Genomic DNA, 25,159 nt, shown 5'->3' with positions numbered 1-25,159 from the left:
CATGCTGGTCTCCATGGTTGACTAGCTTTGTTGAGTAAATGTTGTGTGTGTGTGGGTGTGTGTGTGTGTGCGTGTGTGTGCCTGTGTGTGTGTATGTGTGCGTGTGTGTGTGTGTGTGTCTGTGTGTGTCCAGAGGGGTCAAACCCTGAGCCACATGCCATGAGCTGTTAAGCAGCCCTCTTTGGTTCCCAGTCGAATACATCATACGGCGCTGCAGCCAATCACAAACAGGCTTGTGGGGGATTGTTCTTCTTCTCTCTTTCTCTATCAGAGGAAGATAGAGAACAATTTGGGGAGTTATGGGGGAAAATTCAATCTGTTTTGAATAAGTTATGAATCTCTCCTGGCACTTTGAGGTTTGTTGACATATGTAGTGTTTGTGAAGTAGAAGGAAAACAGTGTAATTATGATTAATGTATGAGCACATAAACACGTCAAATACAAATTTCCTCAGATCTGTCAATATACAGCAAAATGCGGCCGGTCGAAATGTTCACAACGGGCCTTCAACACTCAAGGTTGTTGAGTTTGGAAAAGAGAGGAACTATAATGCTTCCTCGAGGGGGAGGTTTCTCCTCATTATCGTTTGGTCCAGTGGCGAGCGGTAGGGCCTCCATTAGCGCGCCGCGTGGCGCATGTGATGTCACGCTGAACGGTACGGGTGAGGGGAGAGCGGATGGCACGGTGGGCCGGGTTCAAACAGCGACGAGTATTCTCATATTACAGCCCTGTTGCTCGGCTGTGTGTGTGTGTGTGTGTGTGTGTGTGGATTTCCAAGTAGCATGAGTCAGAAGGAAAAGGGTGTGTTCAGCTGGGAGAGATACAGAGAGAGAGAGAGATAGAGAAATGAGAGGAAAAGATGATGAGAGATGTGATGGTATTTTCTTCTTCGTTTGCCATGTAAACAAATGAAATGAATGAAATGTGTATGTACTACACTGCCTGGAGACGTGCTGCGGTTTTGTTTGGTTTTGCTGTTGACCTTCAAAGACCACGACTAAATATAACTTCATTTACATTGTGTTATATTTCAAACAGTTGTCTCTTTGACATTGAAGTTTAAATTACACGTGGGGCATCACTGGGCTGTTTCTCAGGACTCAGGACTTATAGGCTTTGTCAGATGTGTATGGTTACGAGGGCTCGGTATCTCCATACTTTATAAGGTATCGACCAATCGGTAGTAACCAAACTTCTTCAGACAAACGATGCCTGCAATCCATTATTAACTTCGCCCAGTTCTAGTATTCGAAGTACTTTCTGCGGGGTTTTGATGGCCCGCCCAAAAGGCTCCCCAAGGCTCCCGATGGAAAGACTCCCATGATCTCAGGGTTATGGAGCTTTGCTCATATTCGGATTGAAAGTCTGGATGCCTTTCCGAGTCAAACTCATTGTGCTCGTTTGTAAAGCTCTTTCAACACAGTCGCGACACATGCCCTTTGGCTCCGCCCGCTGGCATCGGCCTCCAACCGTTGAGAGGGTCTCCGCCTCAGAAATGTTTACGGGACGAAAACTTCAATCCGTAAATGATCTTCAAACTGAGAGACATAGAGGGGAAACTGTCTCTGTGTGTGTGTGTGTGTGTGTGTGTGTGTGTGTGTGTGTGTGTGTGTGTGTGTGTGTGTGAGAGAGGCTGACAGCAGTGTCGGGGCAGCTGACAGGATAAAGGGGCAGTTGTAGTGCTCATGGGGAGCAGAGATGGATTTGGGGGGGATTTGAGGCTATAAGAGGCTGGGGACAAGGAGGCTTAGTCCAGCTGACACTGTCCACATCATACACACACACACACACACACACACACACACACGTTAAAGATAGACTAGAGGTAGTAATCAGGCAGAAATACAAAAATGGCTTGATTTAAAGCCCTGAAAGTACACACACGCACATGAACAAAACACACATGGGGACACAAACACACACACACACAGACAGAAAGGAACTCATGTCGTCACACACACACACACAGAGGTTGGAGGGGAGTGTTTAGATAACTTTGAGACTTTGGGACGCAGTGCAGCATTGGTAGAAGAGTAGAATAAATTGTGTGTGTTTGGGTGTGTGTATGAGTGTGAGTGTGTGTGTGTGTGTGTGTGTTGGGTAAGAAGACAGGTGTGGCCTCATCAAGGCAGTTGTACGACACAAGATACCAACAGGGTAGATAACGCTCGACGGATAAGTATCACAGCTGGAGTGTGTGTGTGTGTGTGTAAAACAAAGGACATCATGCCACACACACACACACACACACACACACACACACACACACACACACACACACACACACACACACACACAGCTGTGCAGAAGGCCAGTGTGGTATCCAGGAAGTTCCCCATGAACTCTTGAACCGTACCTCCATTTGTACCTACTCTGTATCAACATATGAATAATATGCTAATTATATCTAACAAAAACTATTTTTATTATAAGGCCTTTATAACTTAATCGTTAGTTATTTATTCTATTTCTGGCAATAGATCCAGCAAAATCGTTCATTCTAGACCTTTGAACAAGAGCAGAATCAGAATGCTGAAACGAGAGAAAGGAGCTTGGGATCAGAAAGAGACTTTCCCCTTCTGTCACCTCATTATTTAAGTAACGGTCAATCAGTGTGTGTGAGAGAGAGAGAGAGAGAGAGAGAGAGAGGAAAGATAAAGGGTGTGAGTAAAATCAAACAGTGTTAAACTCGTTTGGGTCGACCAAGAATTCACACGAGGTCAAGTTACTATGCCGGCTCTCCGAGGTCACAAACGAGCCATGTGTGTGTGTGTGTGTGTGTGTGTGTGTGTGTGTGTGTGTGTGTGTGTGTGTGTGTGTGCTTGCATGTGTAGAAGACAGATGAGTATGCGGGTGATTAGGTGTGTATATATAGTTGATATACCATGACTTTCTAGACAGGACCGACCTCGTGTGTGCATGTGTGTGTGTGTGTGTGAGAGAGTGTGCGTGTGTGTGTGTGTGTGTGTGAGCGAGTCCATGGGGGAGACCCAATAGAGCATGTTATCCCAGCTGTCCGTCTCCATCACTCCGGTCACTTACTTAATCCACGTCCTGTGTGTCACATGTTGTCATTGTGAAGACCTGCTGAGATACAGAATCCTTATTCTGGAATATAAACAATGGACATAACAGATTCAGAAAGCTTAACTTACTTTGAGACCTTCAGTCTGAGTTTGTTCTCCTACTGCGAAACATTTCTTCTCCCTGTAGTCGTATGAAATGTTCAAACCGTTCCAGATCCTGTTATTTTCCTCTCTAATCTATTTGTCTGCTGTTTTCTACGTGTTGCTGAGGGGAGGTCGGCAGCTTGTATTGGAATGTGACAGCAGGTACAATGGGGAGGGGTGGAGAGAGAGAGAGTGAGAGAGAGAGAGAGAGAGAGAGAGGAGAGGAGAGGAGAGGAGAGGCAGCCATGGTCATCTTTTCAGCTGTTTGCTCTGCATGGGCCGGGTCACTTGGGCAACACTAAATGACGCTACTGCCAGAGAAAGACAAGCAAAGAGAGAGAGAGAGGCTGTGTGTGTGTGTGGGGGGGGGGGGCATTACGGGAAACAGGGGAGGAGACCTGAACAGTGGGAGGATAGTGCAGAGAAATTGTGAGAAAAAGCTGTTTGTTGTTGCAGGCAAGTGATCATCCACTCAGCATGTTCAAAATAATGCATGTATGTGAATGTATGTGAACAGGAAGTTGGAGAACAAAGGAAGTTAGGAAGGGGGGGTTTCAGGTTTTATATGAGTCATAACGCTGATGTTCTGTTTCCCTGTTGTGCCTCTCCTCCTCTCCCTGTCTCCTGTGTTCTTCTCTGTCTCTCTCTGTTAATCCCACCCCTTCCCCTCAGCCCCGCTGTGTCATTACACTGTCTTCCCCCCCATATATTGTGTCATCAGTTTGTTGTGTCATCAGTTTTTTGTTGTGCTGTTGATTGTTGTCATCTCTTTCGTCGTCCTTTCCGTGTTCCTCCTTTCTGGTGTTTGACTGCTGCCCCTGAACCTGGATTCTCTCTTTCCTTCCTTTTTGACCTTTTTTTTTTTTTTTTTTTTTTTGTTGTTTTGTCTTAAAGAGTTTTTTTTTTTTTTTTTTTTTTCCAGTCCCCTCTCTCTGCGCCTAAGCCTCACCCCATCACAAGAACCTGACAGTCATTTACATGCAATACAGACACAATGTTCACCATCTATTTGCCAGAAGTATTGATTGATTTTGGACTTGTTTCGGGAAATGTTGCCCTGAGGCGTGCACATAAAGGGGCTCGGTAACGTTGGAGGCGTGGTGGAGGCTGGAGGAGGTGGAGGCTGGATGGAGAGCAGCAGGACTTTCCCAGAGAGAAAAGCATTACACCACAGCGGAGGAATTCCTGCTTTTCTTCCACTTTCTTTTGTTATTCTTTAGAGAAAATCGCCTTATTCTTCTCACGAACGCTCCGTCACTGCCGGACCTCGGCAGGGGGATAAAGGAGGAGAGGGAGGGGAGGGAAGCAAGGGGAGAGTGAGGGAGCAGAAAGGATGAGGGGGAGAGGCTCACAGGAAACCATGTTTTTACTGTCCCTTAGTAATTTTGAAGAAGAAAAAAACACGAGAAGAGGAGAGCAGAGGGAACGTAGAGAGACGGGAGGAAACAGGAAATGAGGGATAAGATTAATGTTCAACACAACTCTGAGAACACAAGTACCTCTGATAATTCAGGTCATCTTTAGGTATAAAACTAAGGCCCTTACACACATTTTAGAATATATTGTGGTGTATTGTTCGTGGCCGGTTCATTATGGTACTTTTTGAGTTGTTTGCGTAGCTGTATTCTTTTTCTTATTGGCTAATTGTAATAATGTGTGGTACACTTTGAGGTACATTTTGGCAATTTTTTGTGGAATTTCTTAAAGTACTTTATGGGTCTTTGTTGTACTTCAAACACTGCTTGTTGATTGGTGTGTTTTCATACAGTGCATTTATATTGCTTTCAAGGACCCACGCAGAGCAATGTGAGCATTGTTTACAACATGTTATATACATTCTCCCCCCAAGGGCTTGAGACACTTTGTTCTGAAAAGTGAAGCAAATGCTAAAGTGCCTGAAACATTCTCTCTGCCTACCACCAGGGGGCGACTCCTCTGGTTCAGGATGTTCTTAATCTAGTGAATTATTAGCAGTCTAAGCAGAGTATGCTTTAGGGCGGGGCTACCTTCTGATTGACAGGTCGCTTCCACTGTCTTGTATGCTCCGGCACTTTAACGCTCTCAGTGTGTTTTCAGTTCGTGAATTGTTAAAAATGTCTTGTTGTGCTTGGCTCCGTCCCTCGCGTTGTCAAAAAGTACAACAAAACCCAGTGAGTGACGCCAGTCTTAACCACAGTCCATGGTGGAGACGCAGCATGCTTCAGGAATCCTTTTATTGTTCCCGTTTGGTTGTTTTACAGTCGGTTAAAGTCAGTAAGGACCAGTCGGAGCAGCGCTCGTGCCAGCCGGCCACAGAGACTCCGGGGTTTAATGCGTTTTCCTAATCGACCGTGATTGTGTCTGGTGTAAACGCTGTGGAAGCCATGGGGAGTGTGTGTTGCAGCCCTGTAGCACTCGAGGGGGGGGCTCTCTGCCAGGCCATCACATTTTTCTCTTCTTCTTCTTCTTCCTTCCTTCCACCGTCCCTCTCCTCTCCTGTCTGTCTGTCTCCCTGATGATGAAGACTTGGTCGGCTTCAACAGAGAACAGGTCCAAGTTTCCTGACTGCTGCTGATTACATCAGCACATGCAGTCATTCTCTCTCTCTCTCTGTCTTTTGGAATAACAACTCATGACATCACCAACAGCTGCCCCGCTGCATGAAAGAGTGTGTGTTTGTCGTATAATCACAATTGTGTGCGTGTATACGTTTGTGTTACAGTTGAAGGCCAAACTTTGCAGCAGCAGTTCTATCTATCTATATATCTATCTATCTATCTATATATCTATATATCTATATCTGCTCATTAGTCCATAAAGGCTTTTTAATTGAATACTGAGGTCCCGTGCAACCATTCCCATTGTCTTATTGGGGTGTCTGTCAGTCAATAAATCCACACTCTCACTGAAAGAGGCCTAGTGGTCGTCGTCAGCACTTTTTGCCTTACGAGAGGTCATTTTTCGTAAAAGCTGCGGTAAAGTTACTGCAGAGTAAGAGCAGGGCTCAAGCCATGAGAGGTGACAAGTGGCAACAATAAAGCTTAAGAAAATAAATAAACAATTCCAGTCTGAAATGTGTATCTGTGCGTGCCACAGAATGGCTTCTCTGTGGGAAATAAACCCTTTCCAGCTGTAATTAACCAGTGCAGCGGAGAAAGCTCACTGGTTGGGAAAAACACGCCATTGATGCTCCCGCCCCTTTGTTGTTGAGGAGAATGAATCCCGACCCGCATCCTGATAATGGAAAGATGTTGGTTCATCTTGGCAGGAACACCCTTTGGCTCACAGAATATTGGTTGCTAATGAATTTAAATACTCTTGGGTTTCAATTTCAGTATTCGGGAGTATTTTAAACTCAATCTTTTCCCATATTCCCCCTTTCTGAGTAAAAAAAGTTGTGAACACTGAGGAGCGGGCGCCTGACACATCAGGAATCTCCAGCTGACCTTCACCCCGTGGTCCGTGCGTCCTCTCGCTGCGCCGTGGCCCTGTTCGTCGTTTCAAGCACTCTCTAACCCTCCAGATCAACGAGGTGTTGAGCTGCAGCGCTGACAGCCGGCTAATCCAACCCATCTGGTCAAAGGTAGCCAGTTAACCTGAGTTTATCCACAGCCTAAGGAGATCCCTTTAATGGGCTTACATTTAATCACGGTGCTTCCAACCAGCTGGGATTGCGGCCCTGAGAGGTTATTTTAGCTACCAGATGGATTTTACTCGTAGTTATCGCCCCCCTCTCTGTCTGCCTGGATTCAATCACAATCAACTCAGATGTTTTGTGTGTTTCCATCTCATGACCGCATTCCAACTCTCTCTTTCTGCATCTGATTCCAGTTCCACCTGGTGACGTGAACATCTTTCGGTGTAAATAAGTACAAAGACTGGAGTAACACTTTTTCTTTAGAGAGAGAAACACAGAAACATCGTGTCGTTTTCTTCGCGAGGATTCTAAATTCCATGCTGAAAAAAACTTAAAATCAAGACAGAGTTGTCCCCTCTATTTCTCTCAATTCTTCTGGGAGATAGTGTGAAATATTTCCGCCACAAACGCGTGGAAAAGGTGTCTTTGTGTCCCACACAACACCGTCAGGCCTCTCTGTATCTCCTTGTCTCTCTTCCTCCATCTTTTCTGACGTGTTTTTGTTGTGACAGGTCTCTCTCTCTCTCTCTCTCTCTCTCTCTGTGTCCTAGTCCGTCTCCCTTGCCCATCTCGGTTTGTTTCTCTCCTCCCGGTGGCACTCCATTTTGACATGAGCAGACCCTTCGACCAATCTTCCTCCTCCTCCTCCTCTTGCTCCTCCTCCTCCTCCTCCTCCTCCCCCCCTTCCATCCCCCCGCACTTGACACGGTCCGGATGTGACAGAAGTCACGCGAACCCCTCTATCTGTTTCTATCACCTGTCTTCTCTCTCTCTCTCTCTCTCTCTCTCTCTCTATCGCTGCCAGAACAGCGTGAACATGAACATCCTGTACCTGTGAATACACGACCTCCGGCGACGCTGTCATGTTTCGTCTCGTCTCTCTGTCCGCTGCAACAATTTGGCTTTAGTTTTCTTCATATCTTGAGAAGTTGGAGCCTCCCCGGTGACGGAGAACTTCAGGGATCTTTTAAGGTTTCTCAGGAGTCTTTCCTTTTTCTTTCTTTTACAAATTGGTCCCTTTGCGAGAATTCATTTCACAACTTGCTTCACACAATACCCGGTTTTCAGCCAACCAGACTGTTTTATGCATTTTTCTTGGTTGTCTGAGCTGAAAAACAACATTAATAAACCAAGAAGGAATAACTTTTTTCACGGAAACTCTCAGAATTTTTACATCGTGGACTGTAAATAAATACTCCTCTGTGGCCAAGTTGAAAGCTGCAGCTACAAATACCCAATCTGACAAGTGAATGAGCTCACTCAGGGAAGATGATGGATGGATTCTACACATCCACCATTGAGTCATCCATCTCATCATCCTCCATCACCGTCCATCCTGCCCTCCACAGCCACAGCAGCGCGGGCTGCAGAGGCATCAGATCATCCAGGAGAGGGGAGAGAGAGATCTCCGGCCCTCCCTGTCCTTCCCCAGGTCACACTTCCAGGCCACCAAGAAGGAAAGAAGAGATCCTCCCACCCCCCCTCCACCCCACCCTCCCTCCCCCCCGGGGAGGCGGGAGGGGAGGCTCGTCCATCATCTCACACCCACTTTTTCGCCAAAACAACGGTCGTCGGGCTCGTCGGCGGACCCGGGGGACCCCTGGACTGACTGACACTACCACCTCTTCCTCCTCTTCTCTTCCTTCTTCTCCCCTCCTCCTTCTCCTTCCTCCTCCTCCTCCTCCCTCCTCCTCCCTCCCCTCTTCCTCTCCTCCTTCTTCTTCCCTCCTCCACACCGTCTTTAACTACATTTAAACAAAACACACCAACACAACACACACACAAACCATTATACATTATTTTTTGTCGTCGATTGTTGTTTGTTGTTTGTTGTTGTGTCAAAATGCACCACCAAAAAAAAAAAATTCCTCGTTTGTTTGTGAAAACATTCTTTGGCAATAAACCTGTTTCTGATTCTGATTCTGATTCTGATTCTGACATGAGGCTTATTTATTATTTATCAGTTTATTAATTCCTCGTGGAGATATTTACAATGTGTTTTTTTATTATTATCGTTAAACGATCTGGAAAATAATACAATAAATGAGCTTGACAATATTGTAGAAGTCGTTATACAGAGAGAGTTTTAGTTCTCTCCATGACGAGGAACTGGACTTGACAGAGGAACCTTTTCCTGTGTTCCATCCGGGGTTTAATGCCACTGAAATCGACATTCTGGCCAACATCTGACGTATAAAGCTGCTGCGACTCTTCAGGGCCGTGTTATGTGCCGTTATCGTCATCCCAGAGCGGCCACCGCCCCCTCAGCCCAGTGCACCGGAAAAACAGGTCGGCATTGTACGTTACTGCTAACGTCAGAGCAAATGGCGTGCCGTCAAATGGGGTTCCATATAATGAGCGCCGGTTACTGGAAGTGAAATGGTTCAAAGGTCGAGTGCAGTCAGAGTCGACACAAACGTTGGACTCTCGCCCAGGAGGTTGCCGCTGTTGAGGTTGCATCGTCCACGTGGCGTTGTGCGTTCCTGCAAGCGTGACACGAGGCCGACATGAAAAGGCGACGCTCTAGTTATCCCGTGACCTTTCCGTCTGAGAGGATCCCGCGCTGGCTGCGGGTCGCACAGCAGGACAGTGGGTCCCTCTGCTGTCGTGTAATCACTGGAAGACAAGCAATCAGCGCAAAGTTCATCTCTCCTTCTCTGCTCCCCATCTGCATCCTCACATCTGCTTCTGTGTGCGGCCGTGACTCAGAAATCAGAAGCGGCTCGCTTCTCGCTCTGCCTGCTGCCTTTGGTGCCTCTCTGGTCATCAATCAGGGAGGAGGAGGAGGAGGAGGAAGGAGTGAGTCATGCTAGTTAGACTTAAATAAAAACAACTGCCAGGATCCACAGCTCGGATTCCAGTGATGATGATGATAATGATGATGATGATGATGTGTTCTGGTGTTGAACATAGTGCTGTCGGGTCACATGGTCACTGGGAAAAGTGGGAGCCGAAGTCCACCGTCTGCTATGAATTTCAGAGACGCTCGCTTTTCATTTCCGATCCCCGCCATGCTCCGCTAGACGGTCGCGCTCCGGTACCTGAACCTCTCGTGCCGTCCATGCTGGACTCCGCGGGTCAGTCCAGAGTGACACTGGCCAGCTGCCTCGGAGCCCTTTGACTGAACGTCTGCCAGTTTTTTACCGAGGCGCTCTCGACTTAATACATTTTGTTGTTGTGACTCAGTGGACCCGAAAGGTTGCATGAAGACCTTGTTATCTCCTTGTGTTTTCCATATCGTTTACCACCCGAGACTGTTGTGTTTATTCCATTTAAATCCTTATCTTTCTCATAATGTTTCCCCTGCAACGTTCAGCTCCTGAGGTGCATCTCCAATGATCCTCAGCAATAAACTCTGCATTGCTTATATCGTCTTCCTTTCTTTAGAAACGTGTTTTATTATCCGTATTCACTTTATTTGTTGGACAAGAGAGAAACGTTTTGGTTTGGTACGCGTCGAGAAATGTTACAGTAAAGCTGAATGTGACCTTTAACCTGGTGGTTCAAAGTGCAGTGTGCATTTCAGTGGCATCAGGCAGTCGTTGTTTCAAATGCAGTCGGCGTTCCTTTAGTGTTGGTCGCGGTGATCCTTCTTGACGAATCAGGGTGGACAGCGCCGACAGCTTCGCTGGAAAGTTGTGGCATTTTGAAATTAGTTTCACCTCACTCAGTACATCGCTTCAGCAGCTGCAGCACGGCGTGCTCGGGACAAAAAAGCTTTCAAACGTTAAAATGTTTAATGATGATGTTGCAAAAGTCGCAAACAAAGAAACACACACACACACACATGCATGCATGCACACACACACACACACACAGTGATGTCTTGCTCCTCCCTCAGGGATCCAGCTCACGTTTGCATTACCGGGACTGAGAGTGTGTGTTTGCGCTCGCTGCACGATAGAGACGACACATTCTGCCTGAGCCTAGTGCCGTCAGTCACACTTTGTGTTATGTGGACATGAATTGATCTTTAAGTAAATATTCTGCGGTGAAACGAAGTGGGTCTCTGCTGCAGCGGCACGGCCGCACAGCGGTGTTTAACATGATCTCCACAGGCAGAGTGGCCTTTACTCATACAATCACACTTGTCACACACACACACACGGACGCCGACAATTGCGTGTGCACACGATCACGAGCTACACATTGAGACCATCACGCACTCATGCCAAGACAATGGCCTGCTAATCTGTGCCTGTGATTGGACGGGTACAGATTACCCAGAGGGCACCAGCTGTCGGGGGAGAGCTGAAGCCCAGTTTCCTCAGTATCAACACACACACACACACACTGTCGCCCACTAATGCCGAATTAAACGCGGAATGGGGCTGACATTTTCTCCGACGTGGCGTTAGCATGTGGCTCCACCTCAAATCCAAAGCTCTCATGCATTTGTCCGCCTGCGTCACGCTCGCGTGGCCGAGCTGAAGCGCTCAGCTGCTGTCAGAAGAGGCTGCTTGTCTCTGCTGTCAACACACTGTAAAAATAGGGGGTGGGAATTAATATGAGGGCATTTGCTAACAGGCGTCCAGCCTAGCCAGGTACACAAATGTTGCAGATGCCTGGACAGGCTGTGTGTGTTTTTATTTTTAGCCTGTTGTTTTAAGCCCCACCCACTCTCTACTTTTCATTGTCAAGAGGATGTGAGAGAATCCTCAAGTCCACATTTTAGGCCATTAAAAGTATGAGAGATAGCCGATCTTCAATTCAGAATTGTATTTGTATTTGACACCTAGCCTACTGACATTTGACTTCATGTATCCCTGTACGTGGAGCATGTCTCAGTTGGACTCTTCGGTCTGCTTTGAACCGGTCTTGTTGCTGAAGTTTTATTTCTTTTATCAAATTCCAGGCCCCGTTCTTTAATTTGGCTTCATGGAGTCTCTGCCCTTCCACCATGATACAGGCGGACCATCAGTTCCCCCTATACACACATTGCACAGCTTTTATCCCTCTATCCCGCTGCTCCCAGAGCAGCCACAAAGGGCCGAGCCGGGCCAAACCGGGCCAAACCGGGCCAACGATGCAGGCAGAGGGAAGAGACAGGAAACGCGAACTCACATGCTGCTGGGCTGAGATAAAGCCAGATCCCACTAAATACTGGAGTCAGGGAGGGAGAGATGGGTGGATGGGAGGAAGAAGAGGAAATGTGTGTGTGTGTGTATTGGGGGGATGAAGGGAAGTAGAGAGGGAGGAAGGAAACAAGAGAACAAAATGGAAAAGAGAAAGGAGTGCGAGAGAATAAACAAATGCTAAAATGGGGAGCAGGAGTAACAGCCACAGAGAGATTTACTCTGAGCGTGTTATTGAGACACAGAGGACTGAGAGGCTTTGCGTTGGCCTAGATTCTCCTCTGGGTGTCTCTCCGGCTGTCGACGCCGGCCCTCCTCTCTGGACGCGGCACTGACGCACTTATCCTCCTAGAGACCTGCAGGATTTTCAGAAACCGCGAGGTCAGAAACCGCGAGGACGGTGAGACATTTGTCATTGTTTTGGCTGGAGCCGCCAGCTTAAAGGGCTCTTTTCCAGCTGCTCAGGACCACACATGACAGGTGGTTTCTACAAGTCACATTATGTTACTAATCACAGCTCATGGCCTTTCAGTCACTTTGTAGAGTAAAAAATAAGTCAACACCTTTGAAGTTTTTTTTCTTTTACAAGGAAAACAACAATGCGGTCTTTAAGTTTCAAGCATCTGCTCCTTGGTGTAAATACAATGAATGGAAAGTGCTGCCCGCAATGCATATTAAAACATCTCAACCTCTAGAAACTGTGACTGGGATGTGTTAGAATGTCTTTGTTTGAAAAGACTTCGATGAACATCCTCGGACTGAAGCTGTTGCGCTTCTACAGACTTCAGTGTGAACAAATGTCTGACTTCCTACAAGAGCATTACTTCCATCGCTCAGTCTCCAACGTTGTCAACATTGCGTGTCGGGCAGGAAACAGTATCCTGCACGCAGAATCATAAACTAGCTACTTAGGTGTTATGTTTCTAATATTTCCTCTCGGTGAACATTCATCCGAGTCCAGGTTTAATTCCCTTTCATTTGTGTCGTTGACTTCCGCCCGTCTGTTAGGACCAGGGAATGAGTTTCCTGGTTGGACGGCGTCCTGGAAACATGAACTGAATGTTTCTGAGGGAATACTGTATGGTATACAACATGGAAAAATTGTTGTGACTGTTTGCTCGCTAACACTCGGTTGCAGTGACACAAAATGGATGGAAATGTTTCTTGAAATATCCCGCTGTGTGTTTTTTTGTTATTCCTTTGTGAATGTGGTCTTTGGAAGTTTTCTTTTTAACAATCTTCAGTCGGCCTGAGTCACAAAAGGCTGAGAACCCCCGCGGTGCGTTACGTTTTGGGCTCAGTTTGAGTTATTTCTTTTCCTTTTGCTGTTACTATTAGCTGCTGCAGCCAATTATGTGTTGACAAGTAGTTTCATTCTCATTCAACTGCACATTTACATTTTGTTATAAAAGACAGAAGATTCTTAGTTTTCACATCTCAGTCGGGACGGTGTATCCTGCACAACGTCTCCGCCAGCCTGTGGAAACATTTCGGATAAAAGCAGGGCATGCGACCATTCGTCAAAAGTGACACAAATTTGGTGGCGATAAACTTCAACGAAGTGTCTCCGACGAGTACTTGAAACTCATGCACCGACCTGTTTTTTTCCGCAGGAACGACAGAGCGCGTGTGTCTGATCCAGGGCACGGTGGAGGCGCTGAACGGCGTCCACGACTTCATCGCTGAGAAGGTGAGGGAGATGCCTCAGAGCAGCCAGAAGTCAGAGCCGGTCAGCATCATGCAGCCGCAGACCACCGTCAACCCCGACCGAGTCAAACAGGTCAGTCCCACTGTGAGTGAGTGTGTGTGTGTGTGTGTGTGTGTGTGTGTGTGTGTGTGAGTGATGTTTGCGCTGCTTTCGACTCAAGGGGTGAGTGATGAAGAGGAAGTGTTTGCCTTCGGAGCAACAAACCGCACTGTGGTCGAGCTGTGATTTTCTGTGTGAGTGAAACCGAATGAGGCGGAGAGAAAAAAAGAGCATGAAGAAAACGCGATGCAGACATGTAAACAGATGAGGGAGGAATTAGGGTGGGGGTGGTGGCAGAAGTGGGCAGGGGGAGATACAAATGCAAAGAAAATAATAGTAGCAGACGGGAGATAAATAAATAAATAGAGAGAAAGAGAGAGAGAGAGGGAGAGATGACATCCACTCAGACTGGATGCAGCGTGAACATATAAACTCCCCATGTGGCATGAACTGTAGGATGCCACACACACACACACACACACACATACACACCTAAACATCCACCCACCAACTGGGAATAGTTTCCCGCTGAGGGAGGAAGTGTGAGCCTCCTGATCTCTCTCTCTCTCTCTCTCTCTCTTTGTAACAATCGGACTCATTCGCTGCGTACCCGTTGTTGTGTCGTTTTCAGAGTCCACAAAAGGAAACATCTTTTTGTTTTAATTGGATGAACATAACGAAAAACTATGAATATCATATCGTCAAATTTAAATTAAGTCATTTTAAAGTAACTACTATTAATACAATACAAACTTCTGAATAGCTTTCATACTGTTCTTCGATGCCTTTTTACGTTAGCTTCGAGAAGCCCCCCCCCCCGCTGCTGACTGTACAGCCACACGTGAGCGGTGATACCAGCACACGCACACACACACACACACACTTCGCAGAATTGAACGTAAGTGTTTTTTTAAGGCTTAGGCCACAATGAGAAATGTGTATCATTGTGGCGTCCAACGTCCAACATCCAACTAAGTATTGACACGGCCCCAGTAAAGTTTTTTTTTATTTGATGAATGTGGGGCTGGCGGGCAAGAATGTTCACGGGTTTATATCCAAACTCTGCGTGATGCTGTGACTCTGACGCAGAAATCCAAATCCATGCTTGACGATTCAGTTTGTGTGAAGATTGAACAAATTAGCAATAAAGTGTCCACCAGTGAGCTGTAGAAGAAATGGGTGGGGAGTGGCGATGTTCTCTGTTTGTATCGTGAGTGCCGGGGCGCGAGGCTGAGTGACAGTTGAGGAGCAGAGTTTTAGACGAGGAAAGCAGCCGCAGAGAGACAAGCAGGCTAAGAGACGCTGATATTTAGACACTTATAATAGAGGGTGAATCCCCCTGTTGCTCTTCAGGCTATTTATACCACGTCGGAGGGGCGACTAAATGGATTTGTGCTGCAATTTGAAGACACACAGATACACACACACACCCACACACACACACACACACACACACACACACACATACATACATACACAGCGAGAGAGAGAGAACCCCCGAGACCAAAATAACAGATGCCCCGACCTTTCAAAGACAGTTCACGCAGCCGAGCATCGTTCCAACCCAAAGGACTGGACCTTAAGGGGTTTTAGCATGACCCACGCAATCTGGGGAAATATAATTTTTTTTTAATGAAATGATCCACAACTATAGGAGCACGATGTATTTGAGGTAATACACATGTTTGCTCTCAATTGTGGAACAAAAATAATGATCATACTGTGACAGTTTAATAGACTGGGAAATCGTATGATGCAATTTAGGGAAGACATTATGAATGTGAACATATTTAATACACAACCTTAAAAAGTTACTTTTGTGTCTGAATGAAAAGGATTTTGGAAGTTACTTTTGACAATTTAATAGTACGGAATTATGGAAGATATATATATATATATATATATAATTATTCTATAATTCCCTACTATTAATTGTAGTCGCCACAAAGTGTAATTAAAGTACTGTAATGCAAGTAACACTCTCAACACACATGATCAGTCACATTCACATTTAAGGTCAATGGGCTGTGAGTAAGCTGAGAAGTCTCGGTATTTAAAAGCATGGCGGTCATTGTGGAAACACACAAACACAAACTCACTTTGATCTGATGAATGGAACTCTAACACACACACACACACACACACTTACGCGTCGTCATTAACACCACCATACACACAACACGTGTGCCCGTGAAAGATGAACTGGTGATTGTCTGCTATTTTGGGGTTGTGGATAAAATGTCTTCTTCTTCCTCTTGTCGAGAGTGCGGCTGTTGTAGCATGTGGTGTTGGCCTCACTGGTTAACCCCTGGGAAATGGTTGAGAGAGAGAGAGAGAGAGAGAGAGAGAGAGAGAGAGAGAGAGACGTTCGAAAAGGCACTCATGATGTTGAGGAAAAAGACAAAGAGGCCGGGAGGAGGATGGAGAGAGGGCGTGGAGGAAGATGATATAGAGACGGAGGCGAGGACAAAAGAACTGGCGTCCTGGCCCCCGGCCGGCAGCTCAGTTGGTGACCGAGCTGCCGGCCGGCTGCACGCTTCAAGGCCGTATAACAGGACAGCGCAGCAGGAGAGAGGAAGATTTATGGGCTGAATACATTCTTCTACCGGGTCTGATGAGATCTGCCGTGACACTTGGGAGACGATCATTTTATTGAGGCGTTTTATTACTTGGATTAGTCTGGGGACGCTCTCGTAAAAAAACATTGTTGAGAGGGGTGATCAGTGCTCTCACAAAAACTATTTGATGAATGCACAAAATGCTGACAACGGATTTGTTGTGTCTTAAATATATCTTTCTTTTATTTATTGCTGGAAATATTTTTTCACAACAAAAAAATACGGTGTCAAAAGATCATTTTATGAACCCAAATGTTTCCCTGTGGAGGATGCCACAGACCAGGTGCCCAACCAGTGTCTTAAGCTTGTATTGCTTCAAATGGCCATCAGGGGGCGAATCCTCTGGTCAGGTTGTATAGAAGTCTATAGAAAATAACTCTACTCTCTTGATTTATTCCCTCAGTAAACATTGTAAACATGAGTTCATGGTCTCAATCTCTAGTTCTAAGTATTCTTCAATACAACATGATGTTCATTTCTTTTAAATGATAGTCCTAAACTCAAAGCTTCAAAACCGTAGTTTGGCGTCATGTTGACTCCGTCCACTTCCTGTTATATGCATGGAAGAAATGCAGCGCGCAGACATCCGCGATAGTGAGATAAAAGCCGAAGCACTCAGACCTCCCTTCCCTGATGCTCATGTGTAAAGTAGCGTCACCTAACTCACTGCATCAATATTGTATTCATATTGGAAGTAAAACTCTCTCTCTCGTGTGCTATTGTTGCATTATGGTGTTTTGGAAGTGAGTATTATTATTCTGGGGCTATTTCTGGCCCGCGCTGGCCTTTATTCAGACATACACACATGAGCATGGACGCTCGCCGCCTCGAGTCGGGTTGTTTTTCCCAGCCGCTCCCTGCGTCCACTTCCTGCGGGAGAGAGGGGCCATTTCACGGTGAACTTTCACCTCCAGCGCAAACACCTGTTTCCTACTTCCTGTTATTGTCCTGCATGCACAGGAAGTTGGCGGCAAATGTCAGGAAATCTAAGAGTCTTGCTTACTTTGGTGTCAGATGCTGGAGAAGTGGGAGTGTGAGGGAGAAGTAGCTCCGCTTCAGACAAATATTTAGTCAAACAGATAAATTCTGATGAACAATAGAATACAGTTGGAGTTTGAGAGCATTTAATCAAATAAGAATCCTTTACAATCCATTGAGGTTTGTCTCTCAACATAAACATCTCGAAGTAACTTAAGTTATAAATACCAAGCACCCGTCTGTCGCTTGTGTTGAACTGCACTTGTCATCATGGAGTGTTTCGTGAACACCCCTTTACCCAAAAACCACCAACATTGAAATCTGGCTTTTGCCTTCAGTGTAAAAACTGTGTGGAAGCAAGCGCTCGTTTTTTCACCTTTTTTTTTAATGCGATGCAGTGTGATGCTTGTTCAAGTGAAAATGTAGCGATAAAAATCGACAGAGATTTGGATAATTTTCCCAATGTACAGTACATACATTTAATCGGCGCTCCTCAAAGCAGTCAAAAAATAGTAATTGTATCTTTTTGTTTGGCAGAAAACACACTTCGTTGAAAGAAAACAAAACACATCAACACCGTCTTTGTTGGTCTCTCCACTGATCCCACATTCACCAGCTCTGGTTTCAGAGCTTGAAAGAGAAGCTGAATAGATTGTTTTTAAAGGAGTAACCATCAGTCTGTTCTGTGTCGCTGTACTCTCAGGTTTTACCTTTTACAGTACGGCTGCTGCCTTCTTACCTTCTTATGTAACGTTTTTATTTCCCCGTCGGTCCTGTAATTTGCAGTCTCTACCTCACCGCTGAGTCAGCAGAATAGCACACACTCCCTGGGTCTCTCTCGCCCTCTGCGTCTCCTATCTGCTCCACACCGTCGTGATGGAGTGTCTGCATCCCATTATCTCGGCTGTTATTCATATTTTACTGCCCTGCTCCGCACATGTGAGCAGAGGGAGACAATCTGGCTCAGACGTGACGTTTTTCTTTCTCTCTCACATCCTGTCCCTTTTTTCTTTTCCTGTTGCCCTGTTTTGCCTTTGTTGTCTTTATTCAGAACAGAATTCTGACAGCACATTTGGGCTAATGTAGGTTATAAAAACATGTTTTTAAAGAAATAATTGCAGAGCCGGGGAATGGAGGTTATACTCTACCACTCTTTGGTGACCATAAATTACAACCAATATATTGTATTTCGCAGTGTGCATCTCAAGTTAGTGACGTTTTTTACCGATGTCGTGATCCAACTTTACAATAGGAAGCAATGTGATTTTACACGACGCCAATGTTGTGAGATTTCTTTATTGGTAACTTAGCACTTTAATTTCAGGGAATATTTTAATTTTCTACAGCTGGAATCACCATAATATGCTGTTATTCATATTTTTGTGCGGGTGAAATGCACAAGAAACGTGCGGAGCATTAGCCGTGTATGATCAAAAGAGATTTCTGCCACATGGAGAGTGGTTTCAGCCGGAGAGAGGGAGATACAGGAGGAGGAGAGGAGGTCAACACCAAGGACAGCAAGGGAAAGGAAGAGAGGAAACGTTGTATTAGATAGAATGTATTGTTCATGGAGTTCACCACTTATACAACTTTTCATGCTTTTCTAAAAAATAAAAACAATGTTTTATCTAATGCCCTTTGCTCCGTGTTATTAACATCTGCTGGTTCCAATTTTTTTTTTGTCCACTCAAATGGAATTATTTCTCGATGTATTTTTCATCAATTTAAAGTCTGCACTCGTCCCCAAAATGGAGCGGGACATGTTCGGTATACATGGAAACTTTGGGGCCTGTGGGTTTGAGCACGTCTTGGCTGCACACTGCATGTAATGATTGAGCCAGCAGAGGGTCCATCCCGGTAAAGGAAACACACACTCACACTCACACACACAGACACACACACACAAACTCACACACACAGACACACACACACAACTCACACACACACACACACACACACACAATTTCACAGTTCCTCCAAGAAAAGTGACAGTGAGAAGTGGCAGTCGCTCGCTGATGCAATCATTTTCATTTACAAATCAGGGGCACTTTTAGCGACGCAAGCAGTTATAATTTGAAAATATTGAACCACAAACTTTTTTCTTTTTTTTTGCAGTTGAACTTGATTTTGTGTTTTCATCTCCAAGCATGCCATGGCAAGTACACTGTTCTCAGGAGGGGAACAGTCTGACCTGGAGAACATTGCAGGACAACAAGCAGCTCCAACTCTCCCCGGTACACAGAGAATGTCTCGTGTGCGTCGGTCCACGTCTGTATTGTTTGCGTATCGGTGCCGGAAAAAGGAATGTCTCCATAAATCCTGGTAAAGCAGCTGTGTGTGCACATGTTATTACGTGTGGCACGGGCAGCAGTACATCTCGTCAGTGCAGTGTCGTACACACACCATGACGTCATCCAGGGAGGACCAGCAACGGACAAGCATGGAGCCGATGAGCCCAGGTGCTCCAGTGTGTGAACTGGTGCTTGTGGCTTTGTGTGTGTGTGTGTGTGTGTATACTTATATCCAAAGTTAACACGATGTTGCTGTCAGTCATTGTACCCCGGCTCTTCTGTCCTGCAGTTATTTTTAATGAGGTGGCCAGAGGATGAAAGGAGAAAGATGACGAGAGAGACGTAAAAAGAGGGATGACAGGGTGATGGGGGGAGGTAGAGGCGGAAAGAGAGAGAGCGGGAGAGCGAGAGAGTGCGAGAGAGAGAGCGAGAGAGAGCGAGAGAGAGGAGACTAAGCCTGTGGATCAGGAGGAGGCAAATTAAGCTAAAGTCCCCTGCTTAAGACATCAAAGTTCAAACTCCTGCAGCCTCAGCAGTTGTTCGCTGTTCTCAACTCATGTGTGTTTGTAAATGTGTACATGTACATCTCAGATTGTTTCTGTGTGTGTGTGTGTGTGTGTTTGTGTGCATTGTTTAGCTTAATTGCAAATGTGTACATTTCTTTGTGTGTTTGCATCTTTGCATCTTTGTGTCTGTTTGCGTGTGTGTGTGTGAATGTGTTTGCGTGCGTGTGTTTATGTGTGTGTTTGTTGGCCTCCAATGACAACGATAACAGACGACCTTGTGATCTGAAGGAAACGCAACACACCCTTTGAACAAGGACACGACTCGTCATCACCTCTATGACAGCTCTGAGATATATAGAGACAGAGGAAGGAAGGAAGGAAGGAAGGAAAGAAAGAAGGAAGGAAGAAAGGAAAGAAGGAAGGAAGGAAGGACAGATGATGGTGTGATGAGAGATGGGGAAAGAGAAAAAAAAAGAGAGTTAAAGGCAAAAAGAAGAGAGAGAGAGAGAGGAGTTTCAATTTTCATTAAGCTGTTATGGGATTTATTTTTCAGTACCAGAGTTTATTCAAATGTACGACTATTCTTAATTTCTTAGTATATGGAACAGATTACAAACATGGGATGAAACCGGAGGTTGAGCTGCATTGAGCTATTTATTTTCTAAAATATTCTAATAAAAAAATACTACAACCCTAAACTTGTTTACTCCTGTTAGCTGATATTTAAAACTAGTCTGAAGGTAAAAAAGCTTCTAGAGAAAACTCTTGAGTGTTTACCAATAAAATGAACGGTTCATCATGTCGAGCACCATCAATTATTCAACTAATTCATTGCGGTTGCTGTTTCATCACACAACGTCTTCACCGGGGAATCATTTCCAGCTTCTTCGTCGGCTCTCCCAAGGTTTTATTATTATTTCATATTATATTAGTAAACAGAAAGGAGCGACGCAAGAGAGTCAGCGGGCTGGAGCTGTGTGTTAATATGTCTGCACCTCGAGGTTAAGCCCTGACAGACTACTGCATCACACTGTGTGAGTGAGTGAGTATGAGTGTGTGTGTGTGTGTGTGTGTGTCTGTGTGTGTGTCTGTGTGTCGGCATGGTTGTTTACAGTTTGCGTGTTTCCTCGTTTGTTAAATTAGATATTGTTCTCTCAGATTTCCACGCTTCGGTGACCTCAGTACCCCGTTAGCTTATCACTACTACATCATTTTATAGATTTTTATTGATTGTATAATTTATATGAATAAATTGTTAAGAAATATTTTTTTTAAATAAAAAAATCCATTGTTTTAAAAAGCAAAATAGAAAAAAATACAGAATTGAAAGTTTGTCTTTTGCTCTATTTTCTGTACAGACAAATGCGACGGGAGGTAGAGCGAGAGACGTTTTATATTTCTATAGGAAACATCGAGTCAGAATCCATTGAGCCGGGCGGCGGCGCAAAATGGAGCTGTTAAGATGACGTCGAGGAATTATTAATTGTGCGGTCTTAAAGTATGAGGGTTTATTGGACAACAGAGATTCTGCGTTGTCTGCTGAGTGCAGAGAGGAAGGTCACAGAAGTAGATGAGCAGAGGAAGTACACTTTCACTATACACACAGCAAAGACACGGCGCCACGCCTCAAACTTGAATCACGGCTCCGACAGGTTAAAGGAGGAATTTGGGCACCTGCAGAGTCATTTAGATCTCCTGCCACACGCAAGGACATGGCAGGTGGGCCTCGTCAGGTCATAACGAGCACGGCCGACAGCGAGGGCCAGCTGTACGCTAACGAGCCGCGGGCCTAAAAGATTCATGAGCCTGGGTTTCACAACACGGACACTGACATTTTGACAGGTTTGGCATTAATAAGCCGCCAACAGTTGAACCCCTGAACTTGTTCCAAACTGTGCCCCCCCCCAATCCAATCGCACCGCTTTGACATCGATTACCAGCTCAGCCGCCGTATCCCTGCTGAAGTCGACACTTCCCGCTCCCCCGCTCCTTTGCAGCGTTTGCTGTGAGTGCGTTCATGAACAGGAGATCGGCTTCGGCCCCCCGACCTCAACCCCCCGGCATCTGCAGCAACAGGGCGTTCTAGTCAGCAGCTGGATGGATGCCAAACTTTGCTCTCCTCTCCTCTGTACAAAAGTTTCTCAAAAAAATCAGAAAGCTCTTCAAGAGGAGCGATAAAGTAGGATGAAACAAAAAAGATGAAAACATTTCGGGGAAAAAGACAGCAGAGAAGCTGAAAAGGAAAGATGGAAACATGAAAGAGCCGTTACTGCAGGAGCGATATCTGTCACATGATCTTCTCCTGTGCGCCATGAAAGGTAATAGAGGATTGTGGGTAGGTGGGAGGCTGGCTGGCTAAGACGGCCATTAGAGCGAGCGAAACCAAAGGCGTCAGCTGAATAACAGCAGGGCGAAGATGCTGATTTTCTGTAATAAAAAGCACTTTAGATTGTGCGGTTGCATGTGTGTGGGAGTGTGTGGGTGTATCTGTGTGTGTGTGTTTGACCTTGTACAAAGAGGTTTATAAGCTTTTAAAATCTGCACAAAAAACATTACATGAAATGGAATGAGAGAGAAGCGACAATATGGAGGATACCAAATTGGAGGAGGAGGAGATGAAAAAAGGAGAAGCTCATTAGTAGAGAATCAGTTTGGATTTAAAGACGGCGGGTCATTAGGGCCGGGAGGAATCAGCCATCACTGTACGCCATGTTTATCCTCCCACCAACACTCTGTGTGTGTGTGTGAGAAGGCTTCAGTGCCGGGGATGAAAGGGTTCATGGGTTGAAAAAAAAAGGGTCTCGATCGCTCTCGCTCCCTCTTTCTCCCTCTCTCTCCCTCGCTGCTTCTCACTTATTTATTTTATCTCTCACCTTCATGTTTTACCCCCTGCCGCCCGCTGGTCTCCTTTCGCTTCGGAAAATACAGGAAATCCGCCTGAAAATATTGTTAATCCCACGGAGCGACTTGCCGGTGCCTCACACGGGTTCAGATAAATCTCCCACCTGCGACTCGAATGCCGCAGGACAGCGTCTTCTGGTTTTATAAGTCGCTCGTATCGGGTGTTTTTCTTCGTGTAAAGTCACGGAGCGGGACAAATGGTTCAGCTTCAAACTACAGCAAACCGGGAGAGGGAGGACCGAGAGGAAGGGTGAGACAGGGAGGCAGTTGGAATGGCCTTCGGGTTCTCTTCTACTGTGAGTCCAATGGATCCGTCTCTCCGTTGCACTTCCTTTGTTTCTCTCTGTGTGGAAGAACAGAACGCACACAGAACGCAGTCCTCTTTCCTCTCAGATCTCCCTCGCTTTCTCTCCTACTCTCTCCCTTTCTCTCTGTCTCTTTCATTCTATCGTCTCTTTTCTTTGTCAAGGCCAAGTTCTGTTCCTCTTGCCCTCCCTTCCTCCTCTTCCTGCGGCCCACTCTCTCATTTCATCTGCTCCCGCTTGAGAATATTCTACGTTCAGGCGGACAGCTGATACAGCGGCGGCGGTTTGCTCTCGTTTTGCGTTCGCACCTAAAGAGCGAAGTGGCGAAGTGTCAATGGGGCTTTGGTTCCTGGTTCTTGGTCCTGGGTTCACTCGGTACCTCGGACCGCCATCGGACCTCCAGACATAAGAGGGTGGAAATATGTAGAGGTTAAGGGTCAACTTCAGTTTAGGCTAGCCCGCAGTCTCTTGTGTTTCTTTCAGCCAATTGAGAAACAGTTCACCTTTCACTTCCACCCAAAATGGTGTCAACTCATTGTGACGATGCAGCGCGTGGAACCATTACATCAATATTAAAACGTATTTTGGAAATGAAAAAGTAAATCTGTTTGCGTTTTTTTGACTTAATTCCAGACCACCGGGCGAAATGAACCCTTAATCATGTTGCCATAATTAATCGATTCAACATTTTTCCTCAAGGACATTAAAAGGTTTGGGTTTTATGTAATTGTAAATTATTACTATTCCCCAATAAATTAATTGGGAGGAAAACAATTAACACATTAATCAATGATTAAAAGTGTGTGTGTGTGTGTGTGTGTGTGTGTGTGTATGTGTGTATGTGTGTGTGTGTGTGTGTGTGTCATCGCCTCACTCCTTTTTACTACCCTTTGAATGCTGGAGCTGTGTTTCCATGGCAACAGTGACCCCTAGGAGTCAATGTTTTTTTTTAACACAAATAGCCTCTTTAGAATTCCTCCCTCCATCCCTCTCTCTCTCTTCCTCTCTCTCCCTCCCCTCCCCCTCTTTTCTCTCTCCCTCCCACTCTATGTACCTCTCTCTACCTCTTCATCAGCTGCCCTCTCATCTCTTTCTCTCCATTATGTGTTCAGGTGGTTGAAAACGCAGTGCGCTCCATGATGTCGTGTGTCTATCTCAGATCTCTCTCCTTCAAGACCTCGTCACACTGCTGAAACACACACACACACACACACACACAAACTCTCTCCCTCTCTGTATGCAAACATGGTTCAGTCGCTCTATCCCTCTGCGTCTTTTCTTTGACTCTTTTAGTCTGCCGTCCTTCAGGGGAACAGCCTTGAAAAGCCGTTCCTGACCAAGTCCCTTTTCACGCTGACCTTGCCTTCATAGTTGGCACTTGAGCGTAACGGCGTGCGTGTGCACCGCTTCACCATGTTCTGCGCTATAACAGGGAGATTTCTCACGACCAATTTACCCATTGCACGTTGATTCTTGTTCATTTTCATATTGTTGAATTAATTTAATTTGGAGGGCTTGTTTAATCGGAACATCACTGGGTTGACCTTTTTTATTTTTTATTGTCGAGGCTGCATTCGTAGCCAGAACTACGGGGGCAATAAAGCGCATTCATTCATGCCACAGATGTAATTGATGTAATCATGAACCAGTAAGAGTGATGGGGAGTTAAGAGAGAGAGTGGACGGGTCCAACAAACCACAAACAGCGATCTTTCAGTCGGGTAACGGCACTTCCGTAGTTATTTGAACCAAATTACAATTTTTATTTAACAGAAGTACGTACGTTTATTTCCTAATCCTAAGTATTTCACAATCTTCTCCTAAACTTAAATAAGTATTTTCCAATCTTTTCCTAAATCTAATTAAGTATTTTTCTATCTTTTCCTGAACTTAACAAAGTATTTTTCTATATGCGAGTTGTTTGCTCTCAGAAGACAGAAGTATATTTTCAAT

At 45.5% G+C, this 25,159-nt stretch overlaps 1 pseudogene; it reads left to right on the top strand.

Moving 5' to 3' along the window:
* LOC130210761 (RNA-binding protein Nova-1-like) overlaps positions 1–25,159 on the top strand; it is a 77,698-nt pseudogene that overhangs the window by 36,983 nt on the left and 15,556 nt on the right.

Source organism: Pseudoliparis swirei, chromosome 20, assembly GCF_029220125.1.
Source record: "Pseudoliparis swirei isolate HS2019 ecotype Mariana Trench chromosome 20, NWPU_hadal_v1, whole genome shotgun sequence".
Lineage (NCBI taxonomy): Eukaryota > Metazoa > Chordata > Actinopteri > Perciformes > Liparidae > Pseudoliparis > Pseudoliparis swirei.
Note: the sequence above shows the minus strand (reverse complement) of the source record. Positions and strands in the feature narration are given on the sequence as shown.